The sequence below is a fragment of the Salvelinus namaycush genome, unplaced genomic scaffold (genome assembly GCF_016432855.1).
Source record: "Salvelinus namaycush isolate Seneca unplaced genomic scaffold, SaNama_1.0 Scaffold607, whole genome shotgun sequence".
In the NCBI taxonomy this organism is placed as follows: domain Eukaryota; kingdom Metazoa; phylum Chordata; class Actinopteri; order Salmoniformes; family Salmonidae; genus Salvelinus; species Salvelinus namaycush.
In genome coordinates, this window is record NW_024061317.1 from 134194 (window position 1) to 150124 (window position 15931).

At 44.2% G+C, this 15931-nt stretch overlaps 1 pseudogene; it reads right to left on the reverse strand.

Annotated features, from left to right (window-relative positions):
• LOC120042048 overlaps positions 1-15342 on the reverse strand; it is a 31640-nt pseudogene extending 16298 nt beyond the window's left edge.
• Between the last annotated feature and the right edge of the window lie 589 nt (positions 15343-15931).

Consider the following 15931-nt stretch of genomic DNA (forward strand, 5'->3'; position numbering starts at 1 on the left):
TCGTTTTTGCGTCTTTTACTTTCGGTTTTGTACACGAGCTTCAAACAGCTGAAAATACCATATTGCTGGTTGTGGAAAAGATATTAGATGGTACAATGATTCTCCACACTATACTTGCTTGTTTTGTCACAAACTGAAATTAGGTGAGCTATTACAATTTTAGCAAACATAGTGCATCGTTAAGACATTGGCTCGAATCTAGGTTGTGCCTTTCGATTTCAATAAAATTAACAACTAAAGGAAGAATTTGTCACTTCTCTCATTGACTTCTCAAACCCCACGCCTGGTCTGTTTGGTCTTTTTCTCAAGCGTTCCCGGAAGTTCTGCGATATTGTGGCTCTGGGTTTAGAAACTCTGCTTGTATTTTTTAACCTAGACTGCTAGTCTAGGTAAGAAAATACAAAGATTAAGGCATCGTAATAATTCCATGCAGAAGCATTTGAAAATAAACATTCATGGGATCAGCGCCATTGCTAACTAGCAACACTGGTCCCATGAATTGCAAAGAGTTATGGTAAATTAGAACACTGTTGTCATGTTTGTCATAACGAGGAGACCAAGGCGCAGCGTGATAAGAAAATGGAAAATGGAAAATGGCAACCTAAATAGGATCCCCAATCAGATACAACGACAAACAGCTGCCTCTGATTGGGAACCAATTCAGGCCACCATAGACCTATATATACCTAGACAAACCAAAACCCCATAGATGTACAAAAACCCCTAGACAATATAAAAACTAAACCAACCACCCATGTCACACCCTGACCTAACCAAAATAATAAAGATAACTAAGGTCAGGGCGTGACAGTGCCCCCCCCCAAAGGTGCGGACTCCGGCCGCAAACCTAAACCTATACGGGAGGGTCTGGGTGGGCATCTAACCTTGGTGGCGGCTCTGGTTCTGGACGCCGCCTCCCTTCTTTACACTGAGTCCGCTCTTGTTTCACTGACCCGTGGATCATCGTCGGATGCTCTGGACTGCGGATCCTCGCCGTTGGCCCCGGGCTGGGGACCCTCGCTGCGTGGATCATCGCTGGATGTTCTGGACTGGGGACCGTCGCTGGAGACCCCGGACTGTGGCCCGTCGCTGGAGACCCCGGACTGTGGCCCGTCGCTGGAGGTTCCGGACTGTGGCCCGTCGCTGGAGGTTCCGGACTGTGGCCCGTCGCTGGAGGTTCCGGACTGTGGCCCGTCGCTGGAGGTTCCGGACTGTGGCCCGTCGCTGGAGGTTCCGGTCCTGGGTACTGTCGCCGGACGCTCTAGACTGGGTACTGTCGCCGGAAGCTCTGGACTGGGTACTGTCGCCGACTGCCGAGGCGCACTGTAGGCCTGGTGCGTGGTGCCGGAACTGGTGGTACCGGGCTGGGGACACACACCTCAGGGCGAGTGCGAGGAGCAGGAACAGGGCGTACTGGACTGCCGAGGCGCACTATAGGCCTGGTGCGTGGTGCCGGCACTGGTGGTACCGGGCTGAGGACACGCACCTCAGGGCGAGTGCGGAGAGGAGGAACAGGGCGTACTGGACTGCCGAAGCGCACTGTAGGCCTGGTGCGTGGTGCCGGAACTGGTGGTACCGGGCTGGGGACACGCACCTCAGGGCGAGTGCGGGGAGGAGGAACAGGATGTACTGGACTGTGGAGGCCTGGAGTGTAGAGCTGACAACCCGTCCTGGCTGGATGTTTATTTTCGCCTTGCAAATGCAGGGCGCTGGCACAGGACGTACTGGGCTGTATAGACTCACCGGAGACACAGTACGCAAAGCCGGCGCAGGATATCCTGGTCCAAGGAGGTACACTGGAGACCAGGAGCGCTGAGCCGGCACCCTCCTTCCTGGCTGGATGCCCATTCTAGCCCAGCCAATGCAAGGAGCTGGAATAGAGGGCACCGGGCTAGAATAGCGCACTGGAGACACCGTGCGCTCCACCGCATAACACAGTGCCTGACCAGTAACACGCTCCCCACAGTAAGCACGAGGAGTTGGCTCAGGTCTCCGACCTGACTCATGCAATCTCCTCGTGTGCCCCCCCCCCCAAAAAAAAAAATCTTGGGGCTGCCTCTCGGGCTTCCGTGCCAGTCGTGTACCCTCATATCGACGCCGTTCTTCCTGTGCTATCTCCACCTGCTTCCATGACATGGTCTTGTCCCCTGCCATTACCTCCTCCCAGGTCCAGGATGTCCTCCACTCCTCTTTCTCCCGGGTCCAAGATGTCCACTCCTTTTTAGCACACTGCTTGGTCCTTTTTTGATGGGTTATTCTGTCACGTTCGTCATAACGAGGAGACCAAGGCGCAGCGTGATAAGAATACATACTTCTTTTAATGAAGAATAAACACTGAACAAACTATACAAAACAACGTGAAGCTATGAGACACGAGTACTGACAGGCAACTACACATAGACAATAACCCACAAAACGAACATGGAAAATGGCAACCTAAATAGGATCCCCAACCAGAGACAACGACAAACAGCTGCCTCTGATTGGGAACCAATTCAGGCCACCATAGACCTATATATACCTAGACAAACCAAAACCCCATAGATGTACAAAAAACCCTAGACAAGACAAAAAAACACCTAGACAATACAAAAACTAAACCAACCACCCTTGTCACACCCTGACCTAACCAAAATAATAAAGAAAACAAAGATAACAAAGGTCAGGGCGTGACAACTGTTGTCTTAACCTTGAAATCTTCAACCTATATGTTGGCTAGATGGTTGTAGTATTTTTTCTTGCATTAGCATAAAGTGCTTATTTATTTTCACCAGCCTTATGATATGCTTCAGACCGGTTGCCTTCTGCCTAGGCACCGAAGCTACACTGCTTGAGTTGGTCCCATGGTTGATTCAGAGCGGTACAACTTTCGCATTATTGTGATGTTAACCTTCCCATCTTTAACCTAGGAGCAAAGCAGGAAGTAAAAGCAGGACGCGTACCCATCAGTATGTGCTGTGATTTGTTGATTAAACTCAATGTATGAGCCACATCAGTTAAAATCATTAGAATTTAAATTTTACATTACCATGGAAATTATTGCATCACAATAGAAGGCAGCCATTGCGAGAGTACCCATGAGTTTCCCAGTCAAATTGCCAGGGTTAGTGGTTCCAAGCCTGTTTTATTCATTCTACAGTATTTCTGTGTGTGCTGCTGCTGCAGGGAGAGAGGTGTTGCCTAGGCAACCGAAGACTTGTTTGCTACAACACCTTGCTTGTTTCAGCAAAGAGCAACGAAGTTTCATGATGTTGTTAAGAGTCCATGTTACCGCGGAAACGGACTCAAACACAAGAATGCCCAGCCGTCCCATCTTCAGTCAGTTGTTTGTTCCACAACATGGTTATGACAGTTATTTTATTTTCATGACAGTTTTCCTCCATAACCGTCGATTACACGGTTATATAATAATTATGCCAGCCCGAGCTGCAGCTTAGCATTGTGAATGTGCATTACCCCACCACCGCGGAAAATAAAGCCAAATTCCCACTTCCCACTTGGTCATGAACGCAGCATAAGAGTCCGGCTCTGATGAGCACTTTGTATCATCTGGTAGGCTGTTTGATTCAGTGCCCTCTGTCTCTGTACAACCCTGTGTGGATGAACCAGTGTCCTCTGTCTCTGTACAACCCTGTGTGGATGAACCAGTGAGAGCTGGTCAAACTTTTAGCTTTCTGCCATTCTCAGTGCAGGTGGTACATAAAGCCCTGAAATCCTTAGATCAAAGAAAGCCTGCAGGTCCTGATGTTTTGGATCCCTGCTTTTTAAATCTGGCAGCTGATTTCATAGCTGAACCACTTACATATCTGTTCAATCTAACCCTGGAATGTAATGAAATTCCAAAGATCTGGAAATCAGCATTTGTCCTACCACTTTTAAAAGGGGGAGATCCAACTCTTTTAAATAATTATAGGCCAATCTCAAAGCTGTCACCCCTGGTGAAAATACTTGAAACCCTTGTAAGTGAACAGCTAAAAGAGTTTTTATTTACTAACTCTATTTTATCAATGTACCAATCGGGCTTCAGGAAGAAGCATAGCACAATTACAGCAGCCATGAAGGTTTTAAATGATATCACTGAAGCCCTTGACAAAAAACAGCACTGTGTCTCACTTTTTATTGATCTCTCTAAGGCTTTTGATACAGTTGATCATGCTATACTGAGGCAGAGATTGTTGAGTGTAGGTCTTTCGGAGCATGCAGTTGCATGGTTTGCTAACTATCTGTCTGATAGAACTCAGTGCACTCAATTTGATGGGCTTATGTCTGTTAAATTGTCTGTCCTGAATGGTGTGCCCCAGGGCTCTGTACTTGGTCCTCTCTTATTCACTATTTATATAAATGATTTAGACAGAAATGTCCAAAATGCACAACTTCATTTTTATGCTGATGATACTGTTATTTACTGTTGTGCCTCATCTCTTACAAAAGCTTTCCAGAACTTGCAAACTGCTTTTTATACTGTTCAACATACCTTGTGTCAATTGAAGCTTATCCTCAATACTGACAAAACTAAACTAATGGTGTTTTCTAATGCAAGAAATAGACCTCTGAACCTTTCACCTGTTACTACCTGTCAGGGCAAGGAGATTGAGGTTGTAACCTCATACAAATATCTTGGAATTCTAATTGATGACGGCCTCTCTTTTAAATTGCATATTCAACAACTTACAAAAAAATTGAAGCTGAAATTGGGATTTTATTTTAGGAATAAGGCCTGTTTTCTTTTGAAGCCAGAAGGAGGCTAGTATCAGCTACATTTATGCCTTTACTAGACTATGGGGATATTTTATATATGAATGCTTCCGCTCAGTGTTTGAGATCAATTGACACTCTTTACCATGGCACTTTGAGATTTATTTTAAACTGCAAAACCCTTACGCACCACTGCACTTTGTATACCAGGGTTGGCTGGCCTTCTCTAGTCACTCGTAGGCTCAGTCACTGGTATACTTTTATTTACAAAGCCATTTTGGGTTTACTACCTTTTTATTTGGGCATTTTTATTGTTCAGAAATGTGGTGGGTACTCTCTTCGTTCACTGGACTTTATCCTGCTAACTGTTCCAAATGTCCGAACTGAATTTGGTAAAAGGTCTTTTATGTACTCTGTGCCATCGTCTTGGAACACCTTACAAAATAATTTTAAACTGGAAGAACTTGTCCCGATTGGTGTTTTTAAATCACTGATGAAGGATTTGAGGCTGATTCCCTGACCTGTCAATGTTTTTAATTTGCTGTTTTTGATATTGTTATACTCTTGTGAATTCATGAATGGTTTTTACTAGATTACTTGTAGTTTTTCATGTTGTCTGTCTGTAATTTTTTGTAATGACTTGGTGCTGCCTATCTTGGCCAGGACGCTCTTGAAAAAGAGATTTTAAATCTCAATGAGCCCTTCCTGGTTAAATAATGGTTAAATAAATAAAAAATAAAAAAAGTGGAAAGTGGGAATTTACAACCATAGGGTTAGATATATTACTCTTGATGCATAAAACCTGTGTTTGGCATGGACATTGCCAATGAGGGCTTAGAAAAGTAATAACACGTGATAATAAAAGTAATAATAAATACAAAATGAGTAACGACAACTTGGCTATATACACGGGGTACCAGTACCGGGTCGATGTGCAGGGGTACAGTGCTTCAGAAAGCATTCAGACCCTGTGACCTTTTTCATATTTTGTTACGTGACAGCCTTATTCTAAAATTAACTAAATCCTTTCCCCCCTCATCAATCTACACACAATACCCCAAAATGAAAAAGCAAAAACTGTTTATTTGAATTTTTTGCCTATTTTAAAACATAAAAAACTGAAATAATACATTTACAAAAGTATTCAGACCCTTCACTCAATACTTTGTTGAAGCACCTTTGGCAGCGATTACAGCCTTGAGTCTTCTTGGGTATGACGCTAAAAGCTTGGCACACATGTATTTGGGGAGTTTCTCCCATTCTTCTCTGCAGATCCTCTCAAGCTCTGTCGGGTTGGATGGGGAGAGTCGCTGCACAGCTATTTTCAGGTCTCTCCAAAGATGTTCAATCGGGTTCAAGTCCGGGCTCTGGCTGGGCCACTCAAGGACATTCAGAGACTTGTCCTGAGGCCACTCTTGCATTGTCTTGGCTGTTTGCTTAGGGTTGTTGTCCTGTTGGAAGGTGAACCTTCGGCAGAGTCTGAGGCCCTGGTCGCTCTGGAGCAGGTTTTCATCAAGGATCTTTCTGTACTTTGCTCTGTTCATCTTTCCCTCGATCCTGACTAGTCTCCCAGTCCCTGCCGCTGAAAAACATCCCCACAGCATGATGCTGGCACCACCATGCTTCACCGTAGGGATGGTGCCAGGTTTCCTCCAGATGTGACGCTTGGCATTCAGGCCAAAGAGTTAAATCTTGGTTTCATCAGACCAGATAATCTTGTTTCTCATGGTCTGAGACTCTTCAGGTGCCTTTTGGCAAACTCCAAGCAGGCTGTCATGTGTCTTTTACTGAGGAGTGGCTTCTGTCTGGGCCCTCTAACATAAAGGCCTGATTGGTGGAGTGCTGCAGAGATGGTTGTCCTTCTAGAAGATTCTCCCATCTCCACAGAGGAACTCTGGAGCTCTGTCAGAGGGACCATCGGGTTCTTGGTCACCTCCCTGACCAAGGCCCTTCTCCCCCAATTGCTCTGGCCAGCCGGCCAGCTCTAGGAAGAGTCTTGGTGGTTCCAAACTTCTTCCATTTAAGAATGAGGGAGGCCACTGTGTTCTTGGGGACCTTCAATGCTGCAGAAATGTGTTGGTACCCTTCCCCAGATCTGTGCCTCGACACAATCCTGTCTCGACGCTCTACGGACAATTCCTTCGACCTCGTGGCTTGGTTTATGGTCTGACATGCACTGTCAACTGTGGGACCTTATATAGACAGGTGTGTGCCTTTCCAAATCATGTCCAATTAATTGAATTTACGACAGTTGGACTCCAATGAAGTTGTAGAAACATCTCAAGGATGATCAATGGAAAGAGGATGCACCTGAGCTCAATTTCAAGTCTCATAGAAACAATTCTGAATACTTATGTAAATAAGGTATTTCTGTTTTACATTTAATAATTTTGAAAAAAGTTTAAAAGTAAAAAAAACTGTTTTCGCTTTGTCATTATGGGCTATTGTGTGTAGATTGATGAGGAAAAACGTAACAAAATGTGGAAAAAGTCAAGGGGTCTGAATACTTTCCAAATGCACTATACGTACATATAACTAGGAATAAAGTGACTAGGCAACAGGATAGATAATAGACAGTACCAGCAGCATATATGTGATGAGTCAAAGAAGTTAGTGCAAATATGGTCAGTGCAGATTGTCCGGGTAGCTATCAAACTAACTATTTAGAGGTCCTTATGGCTTTGGGGGTAGAAGCTGTGTTGGTGTGTGTGGACCATGATAGATCCTTAGTGATGTGGGACATCGAGGAACTTGAAGCTCTCGGCCCACTCCATTACAGCCCCTGTCGATGTGAATGAGGGGGTGCTTTGCCTTCCGTTTCCTGTAGTCCACGATCAGCTCCTTTGTCTTGCTGACTTTTGAGGGAGAGGTTGTTGCCCTGGCAGTCTCTGATCTCCTCCCTATGGGCTGTCATCGTCGCTGACCATGCCTACCACCGTTGTGTCGTCAGAAAACTTAATGATGGTGTTGGAGTCGTGCACGACCACACAGTTGTGGGTGAACAGGGAGTACAGGAGTGGACTAAGCATGCACCCCTGAGGGGCTGTGTTTAGGGTCATTGTGGCGGATATGTTGTTGCCTACCCTTACCCACTTGGGAGCGGCCCGTCAGTAAGTCCAGGATACAGTTGCAGAGGGAGGTGTTCAGTGCCAGGGTCCTTAGCTTAGTGATGAGCTTGGAGGGCACCATGGTGTTGAACGCTGAGCTGTAGTCAATGAACAGCATTCTCACATAGGTGTTCCTCTTGTAAAGGTGGATAGGGCAGTGTGGAGTGCAATAGAGATTGCGACATCTGTGGATCGTTGGGGCGGTATGCGAATTGGAGTCGGTCCAGGGTGTCTGGGATGATGAGTACCTTGATGTTCTTGGGCACAGTGACTATGGTGGGTCTGCTTGAAACAAGTAGGTATTACAGACTGGCTCAGGGAGAGGTTGAACATGTCAGTGAAGACACTTGTGTGGAGTAAAGGTGATCTAGAGTTTTGTCGTCTGTAGTTGCACAGGTGACATGCTGGTAGAAATGACCTAAGACAGATTTAAGTTTCCCTGCATTATAATCACTGGCCACTAGGAGCGCGGCCTCTGGAGGAGCATTTTCTTGTGTGTTAATAGTGCCATACAGCTTGTTGGGTCTTAGTGCCAGCATCAGGTTGCGGTGGTAAATAAATAGCTATGTAAAATATAGATGAATACTCTCTGAGTAAATAGTATGGTCTGTAGCTTATCATGAGGTATTCTAACTCAGGAGAGCAGAAACTCCAGACTTCCTTAATATTAGAGAATGCACACTAGCCATTGTTAACAAAGAGACACACACCTCGGCTTTATACCTCTTCAAACAACACAAACAACGCAGTTTGCACTCTTTCAGTTTGTTTGCCAACTCATAGAAGTAGTAAAAAACATTTTTTTTGACTACTTCAAAATGGAGATGGCCTCAATGGCACTGCCCGAGTGCTCACAGATGCCATAATGGGACATATATAAAGATGATATCTCTATCATTCTCTGTGTTTACCACACATGAATGGAAGAAAAAAAATCCCCCAACTGGTAATTACTAGAGGGAAACTTGTCTGTTTCACTCGCTTGAATGCTTTATCTGAGATTGACCACGTCTTTCTGTCGATGGCCTCTCTGTCAAATAAATGATCACTATTTCAATATTTTATGTGGACTGACAAGGAGGTACGGAAAGACACATAAGCCCGGCCCTGGCACGGGCAGAACCATTGAGCCATCTCCATTTTGAATAAGTCCATTTTCTTCTTCTACTACTTCTATGAGTTGGCAAACAAACTGAAAGGGTGCATACTGCCATCTAGAGTGTGGTTTGTTTCAACAGGTATAAAGCCAAGGATGGTGATTTACTACCACCTACAGTTATGGAATGTTTACTCACGAGTATAATTCATTGGCTGATCCTCCTGATGACCTGGATGGAATCATGTGATCCTTCCTTCACCCATAGGAAGTCCCACCCAGTTGACTACTTTAAAATGGTGAATCCTTTGATGACAATATCCATGCCAAATGGGTTTTATCCATATAGAGTCCTCTATCTAAGGTTATGGTGGTAAATTCCCACTTCCCGCTTGGTTACAAACGCAGCATTAACCCATCGGATTCTAAACACCACGAGTCACCGCGGGTTTTCCAAACACAGCGAATTAACAGCTATTCTTGCATCTGTGTAGGAACAGTATATGATAGTTATGATAGCCTATGTCTGGGTCATTTGTGAATATGATTATATATGTCCTGTATATACTGTATTAAGATGGGATGTATACAGGCTATAGTAGACATGTATTTACCCCTCCGTAGAATTCCAATGCAGGCTGTAGGAGGTGGGGGATCTGTGGGTCCTGTCCTGGATCCCAGAAACAGTGGATATCTGCCTGTCGTCCCTCCGTATAGGGGATGTGACACTGCGGAGCAGAGGGAGGAGATGGAGGGCCTGCAGAGAGTGAGGGAGACAATGAGGAGGGAGGTAGAAGTGAATTTCAACTGATAGACAAAAAGAGACAGACAAAAAGAGACAAATCCAATCAAAGTTTATTGTTATGTACACAGTTTTGCAGATGTTATCACAGATGCAGCAAAATTCTTAAGTTTCTATCTCCAAAAATGCAACAATATCTAGCAATACAATAATAATACACACATAATCCAAAAGCTAAAAGAAATAATGAAAAATGAAGACATATCAGAACGAGCAATGTCAGAGTCTGGAATATAAATAATATATATATGATATATGATGGTGTGTATAGACAGTATGGACACTATGTAAATAGAAAAGGATTGTACAGCAGTAGTTTTGTAATTGTTTTATTTTTTTATTTCACCTTTATTTAACCAGGTAGGCCAGTTGAGAACAAGTTCTCATTTACAACTGGCGACCTGGCCAAGATAAAGCAAAGCAGTGCGACACAAATAACAACATAGAGTTACACATGGAATAAACAAACATACAGTCAATAACACAATAGAGAAAAATGTATATATACAGTATATATACAGTATATATAGTATAAAGTATATATACAGTGTGTGCAAATGAGGTAAGATAAGGGAGATAAGGCAATAAATAGGCCATAGTGGCGAAAATAATTACAATTTAGCAATTAACACTGGAGTGATAGATGTGCAGAAGATTAATGTGCAAGTAGAGATACTGGGGTGCAAAGGAGAGAAAAAAAGAACAGTATGGGGATGAGGTAGTTAGGTAGGATGGGCTATTTACAGATGGGCTATGTACTAGAGGTCGACCGATTATCATTTTTCAACGCCGATACCGATACCGATTATTGGAGGACCAAAAAAGCCGATACCGATTAATCGGCCAATGTTTTTTATTTATTTGTAATAATGACAATTAGAAGCATACTGAATGAACACTTATTTTAACTTAATATAATAAATCAATCAAATCAATTTAGCCTCAAATAAATAATGAAACATGTTCAATTTGGTTTAAATAATGCAAAAACAAAGTGTTGGGGAAGAAAGTAAAAGTGCAATATGTGCCATGTAAGAAAGCTAAAGTTTAAGTTCCTTGCTCAGAACATGAGAACATATGAAGCTGGTGGTTCCTTTTAACATGAGTCTTCAATATTCCAGTTAAGAAGTTTTAGGTTGTAGTTATTCTAGAAATGATAGGACTATTTCTCTCTATACCATTTGTATTTCAATATACCTTTGACTATTGGATGTTCTTATAGGCACTTTAGTATTGCCAGTGTAACAGTATAGCTTCCGTCCCTCTTCTCGCCCACTACCTGGGCTCGATCCAGGAACATATCAACAACAGCCACCCTCGAAGCATCGTTACCCATCGCTCCACAAAAGCCGCGGCCCTTACAGAGCAAGGGGAACAACTACTCCAAGTCTCAGCGCGAGTGATGCTTGAAGCGCAGCGAAGAGCTGCTGGCAAACGCACGAAAGTGCTGTTTGAATGAATGCTTACGAGCCTGCTGCTGCCTACCATCGCTCAGTCAGACTGCTCTATCAAATATCAAATCATAGACTTAATTATAACATAATAACACACAGAAATACGAGCCTTAGGTCATTAATATGGTCGAATCCGGAAACTATAATTTCGAAGACAAAACGTTTATTCTTTCAGTGAAATACAGAACCGTTCCGTATTTTATCTAACGCATGGCATCCCTAAGTCTAAATATTGCTGTTACATTGCACAACCTTCAATGTTATGTCATAATTATGTACAATTCTGGCAAATTAATTACGGTCTTTGTAAGGAATAAATGTCCTTCACACAGTTCGCACGAGCTAGGCGGCCCAAACTGCTGCATATACCCTGACTGCCACAATCGGTGTCCAAAAATACCGATTACCGATTGTTATGAAAACTTGAAATCGGCCCCAATTAATCGGCCATTCCGATTAATCGGTCGACCTCTACTATGTACAGCTGCAGTGATCTGTGAGCTGCTCTAACAGCTGGTGCTTAAAGTTAGTGAGGGAGATATATGCCATTCAGTGATTTTTGCAATTCGTTCCAGTCGATGGCAGCAGAGAATTGAAAGGAATAGTTATATAGGATGAGCCATGACTAGAATACAGTATATAAATATAAAGTGGGTAAAATATTATTACAGTGGCCTCCCGAGTGTCGCAGCGGTCTAAGGCACTGCAGTGCTAGGCGTCACTACAGATCCAGGTTCGATCCCGGGCTGTGTCGCAGCTGGCCGCAGACCGGGAGACCCATGAGGCGGTGCACAATTGGCCCAGCGTCGTCCGGTCCGGGTTAGGGGAGGGTTTGGCCGGCCGGGATGCCCTTGTCCCATCGCGCTCTAGCGATCCTGTGGTGGGCCGGGCGCATGCACGCTGACACGGTCGCCTGTTGTACTGTGTTTCCTCTGACACATTGGTGCGGCTGGCTTCCGGGTTAAGAGAGCAGTGTGTCAAGAAGCAGTGTGGCTTGGCAGGTTTGTGTTTCAGAGGACGCATGGCTCTCGACCTTCGCCTCTCCCGAGTCCGTACGGAAGTTGCAGCAATGGGAAAAGACTGTAACTACCAACTGGGGAGAAAAAGGGGTAATTAAAAAAAATAATAATAACATTATTAAGGTGACCAGTGTTCAATGACTCTATGTACATAGGGCAGCAGTTTCTAAGGTGCAGGGAAGAGTACCGGGTGGTAGCCGGCTAGTGATGGACTGTTTAACAGTCTGAGATGGCCTGGAGAAGCTGTTTATCAGTCTCTCGGTCCAGGCTTTGATGTGCCTGTACTGTCTCCACCTTCTAAATGGTTAGAGAGATGAACAGACCATGGTTTTGGGTGACTGAGGTCCTCGATGAGCTTCTTAGCCTTCCTGTGACATCGGTGCTCTAGATGTCCTGGAGGCCAGGCAGTTTGTCCCCAATGATGTGTTGGGCTAACGGCACCACCCTCTGGAGAGCCCTGCGGTTGAGGGTGGTGCAGTTGCCGTACCAGGCGGTGATACAGCCGACAGAATACTCTAGGTGGTGCATCTGCAGAAGTTAGTGAGGGTCTTAGGGGCCAAGCTGAATTTCTTCAGCCCTCCTGAGGTTGAAGGAGGCGTTGTTGACCATTTCAGGTCCCTAAATGATTTGCATGCTGGGGAACTTGAGCTTTTGACCCTCTCCACTGCAGCCCTGTCAATGTGGATGGGGGCGTGCTCTCTCTCCGCTGTCCCTTCGTTTTGTTGACGTTGAAGGAGAGGTTATTTTCCTGGCACCACTCCGTCAGGGCTCTCACCTTCTCCCTGTAGGCTGTCTCGCTTGTTGTTGCTAATCAGGCCTACCACTGTTGTGTGCGTCTGCAAACTTGATGATTGAGTTGGAGCACGTGCGTAGCGGTTTCACGTAAACAGATAGTGAGAGAGAAAGAGAGAAATAAAATCCAGATGACATTCACCTTTAAGGCAACTGTGCCAGTTTAGCGTTCCTTCTGTTGTCATTGCCATCCTCTTTGACCTAGACCCCCCCTCACACACACACACAACGTTGAAACCACAAGCACACACTGAGAGCGTTTCAAGGAACATGAAGCCCAAACAGGAAATGATAACAAGACAGAGATCTTGCGAGGTGATGACACCCTTCCTCTCTCAGAGTTCCTCTCCTCTTCTAGTATCAGTATGAAACATAAAATCATAACCACACACTAAGGGTTGTGTTCATTAGGCACCAAACAGACGAAAAACGTCTGAAACAGGGTGGAACTACCTGGACTTTTCCAATAAGAAACACTCATATGCGTTTTCCATTTAAAAATGTTTTCCGTTGCCTTCTATTATGAACACAACACAAGGTCCATAGCATATGTGATATGACTAACAGGGTGGTGATTAGGAACCATTTACCTCTTGGTCCCCTACGCATTAATTAAGAATGATACTGATATGATCTCTATGGAAGGTTGTGTTGAATAAAATGAAGGAAATGGGGATGCATAAAGTCTAGCAGATGTTATAGCGGGTGCAGCGAAATGCTTGTGTTACATTGCATGTCAGAGCAAAAACCAAGCCATGAGGTTCAAGGAATTGTTCTTAGAGCTCCGATTGTGTCGAAGCACAGATTTGGGGAAGGGTACCAACACATTTCTGCAGCATTGAAGGTCCCCAAGAACACAGTGGCCTCCATCATTCTTAAATGGAAGAAGTTTGGAACCACCAAGAGACTTCCTAGAGCTGGCAGCCCGGCCAAACTGAGCAATCGGGGGAGAAGGGCCTTGGTCAGGGAGGTGAAAAACCCGATGGTCACTCTGACAGAGCTCCAGAGTTCCTCTGTGAAGATGGGAGAAACCTCCAGAAGCACAACCATCTCTGCAGCACTCCACCAATCAGGCCTTTATGGTAGAGTGGCCAGACAGAAGCCACTCCTCAGTAAAAGGCACATGACAGCTCGCTTGGAGTTTGCCAAAAGGCACCTAAAGAACTCTCAGACCATGAGAAACAAGATTCTCTGGTCTGATGAAACTAAGTTTCAACTCTTTGGCCTGAATGCAAAGCGTCTGGAGGAAACCTGGCACCATCCCTACTGTGAAGCATGGTGGTGGCAGCATCATGCTGTCGAGATGTTTTTCAGCGGCAGGGACTGGGAGACTAGTCAGGATCGTGGGAAAGATGAATGGAGCAAAGTACAGAAAGATCCTTGATGAAAACCTGCTCCAGAGCACTAGGAACCTCAAACTGGTGCGAAGGTTCACCTTCCAACAGGACAACGACCCTAAGCACACAGCCAAGACAACGCAGGAGTGGCTTCGAGACAAGTCTATGAATGTCCTTGAGTGGCCCAGCCAGAGCCCGGACTTGAACCCGATCGAACATCTCTGGAGAGACCTGAAAATAGCTGTGCAGCGACGCTCCCCATCCAACCTGACGGAGCTTGAGAGGATCTGCAGAGAAGAATGGGAGAAACTCCCCAAATACAGGTGTGCCACGCTTGTAGCGTCATACCCAAGAAAACTCAAGGCTCTAATCACTTTCAAAGGTCCTTCAACAAAGTACTGAGTAAAGGGTCTGAATATTTATGTAAATGTTATATTTCAGTTCTGATATTTTTATGGGGTATTGTGTGTAGATTAATGATGGAAAAAACGAATTGAATACATTTTAAAATAAGGCTGTAACTTAACGAAAATGTGGAAAAAGTCAATGGGTCTGAATACTTTCCAAATGCACTATAAATACACAGTATGTATAAACAGTATAACAAAAATGCAATGTACAGTAGTAGATATATTAAAATGAGATATGTGAAGAATACAGTACATGAATACACAGTGTGAAAAACAGTATAAAAGAAACGGTCCAGTGTTTAATAATAAGAATGAACTAATAACATAGACATACAATCAGATCAAACATATAGATCAGCATTACGGTTTAGTCCATTTGAATTATTTGAAGAAATCCCAGAGCTGATCAGTGAATGGTGGATCTGAGGGTGTGTCAAATAGAGATTATAAATAGTCACAAGGAAAATTTCCTGGTCACATGACTTTACCAGGAAAAAGATCTGGGATCAGTCCAGTGTGAAGGACTCACCTGGTTGAGGTAAGCAGGTGTGTAGTAGGAGCAGCAGGATCAGCAGGAGGCATGGGACTCTGGGCCATGCCATTACTCACACCACTATGCCATCAGCACCTGTGGAAAACATACACACACATTTCTGGGTAACAAATAAAAAGTACCTTACTGTGATTGTTTTCATTTAAAATGATCAACAACAACATAGCTTCTTAACAAAGAGCGATTTACAAAGCAAGAATTTTGCAGGGACTGTCTGGGAGGGATTTGAGTAGGGAATGGAAAACTGAAAACTAGCTGTTATTGGCAGAGAGGTTTGAAACTCTCTTTCTTATTGGTCTATTAACTCATTTAACGCCAGGTGATGTCACCAGGCATGTAAAATCTCCATCCCACCAAAACAGACTGAAATGTCAGGTGGCCTTTTCAAACAGCTCCTACACTAAAATGGCATTATCATAATTTTCACAATTTCACAGTATTATTCCAACCTCATAGTGTGGAAATATATTTAAAACACAGGAGCATCACTGCACTGGGCCTATAGTCCTTAATTGAAATAATAACAAAGTGGTCAACCGCCTCTGTTTTGGTAAAAAGATGAGGGATAGGCCTGGAGAAATGTAACCACTCTCAAATTCATAGACAGGGCTATGAATGCAAGGACTGACCATGCATGATATCAAAATTATAGTGTTAACCATGCTT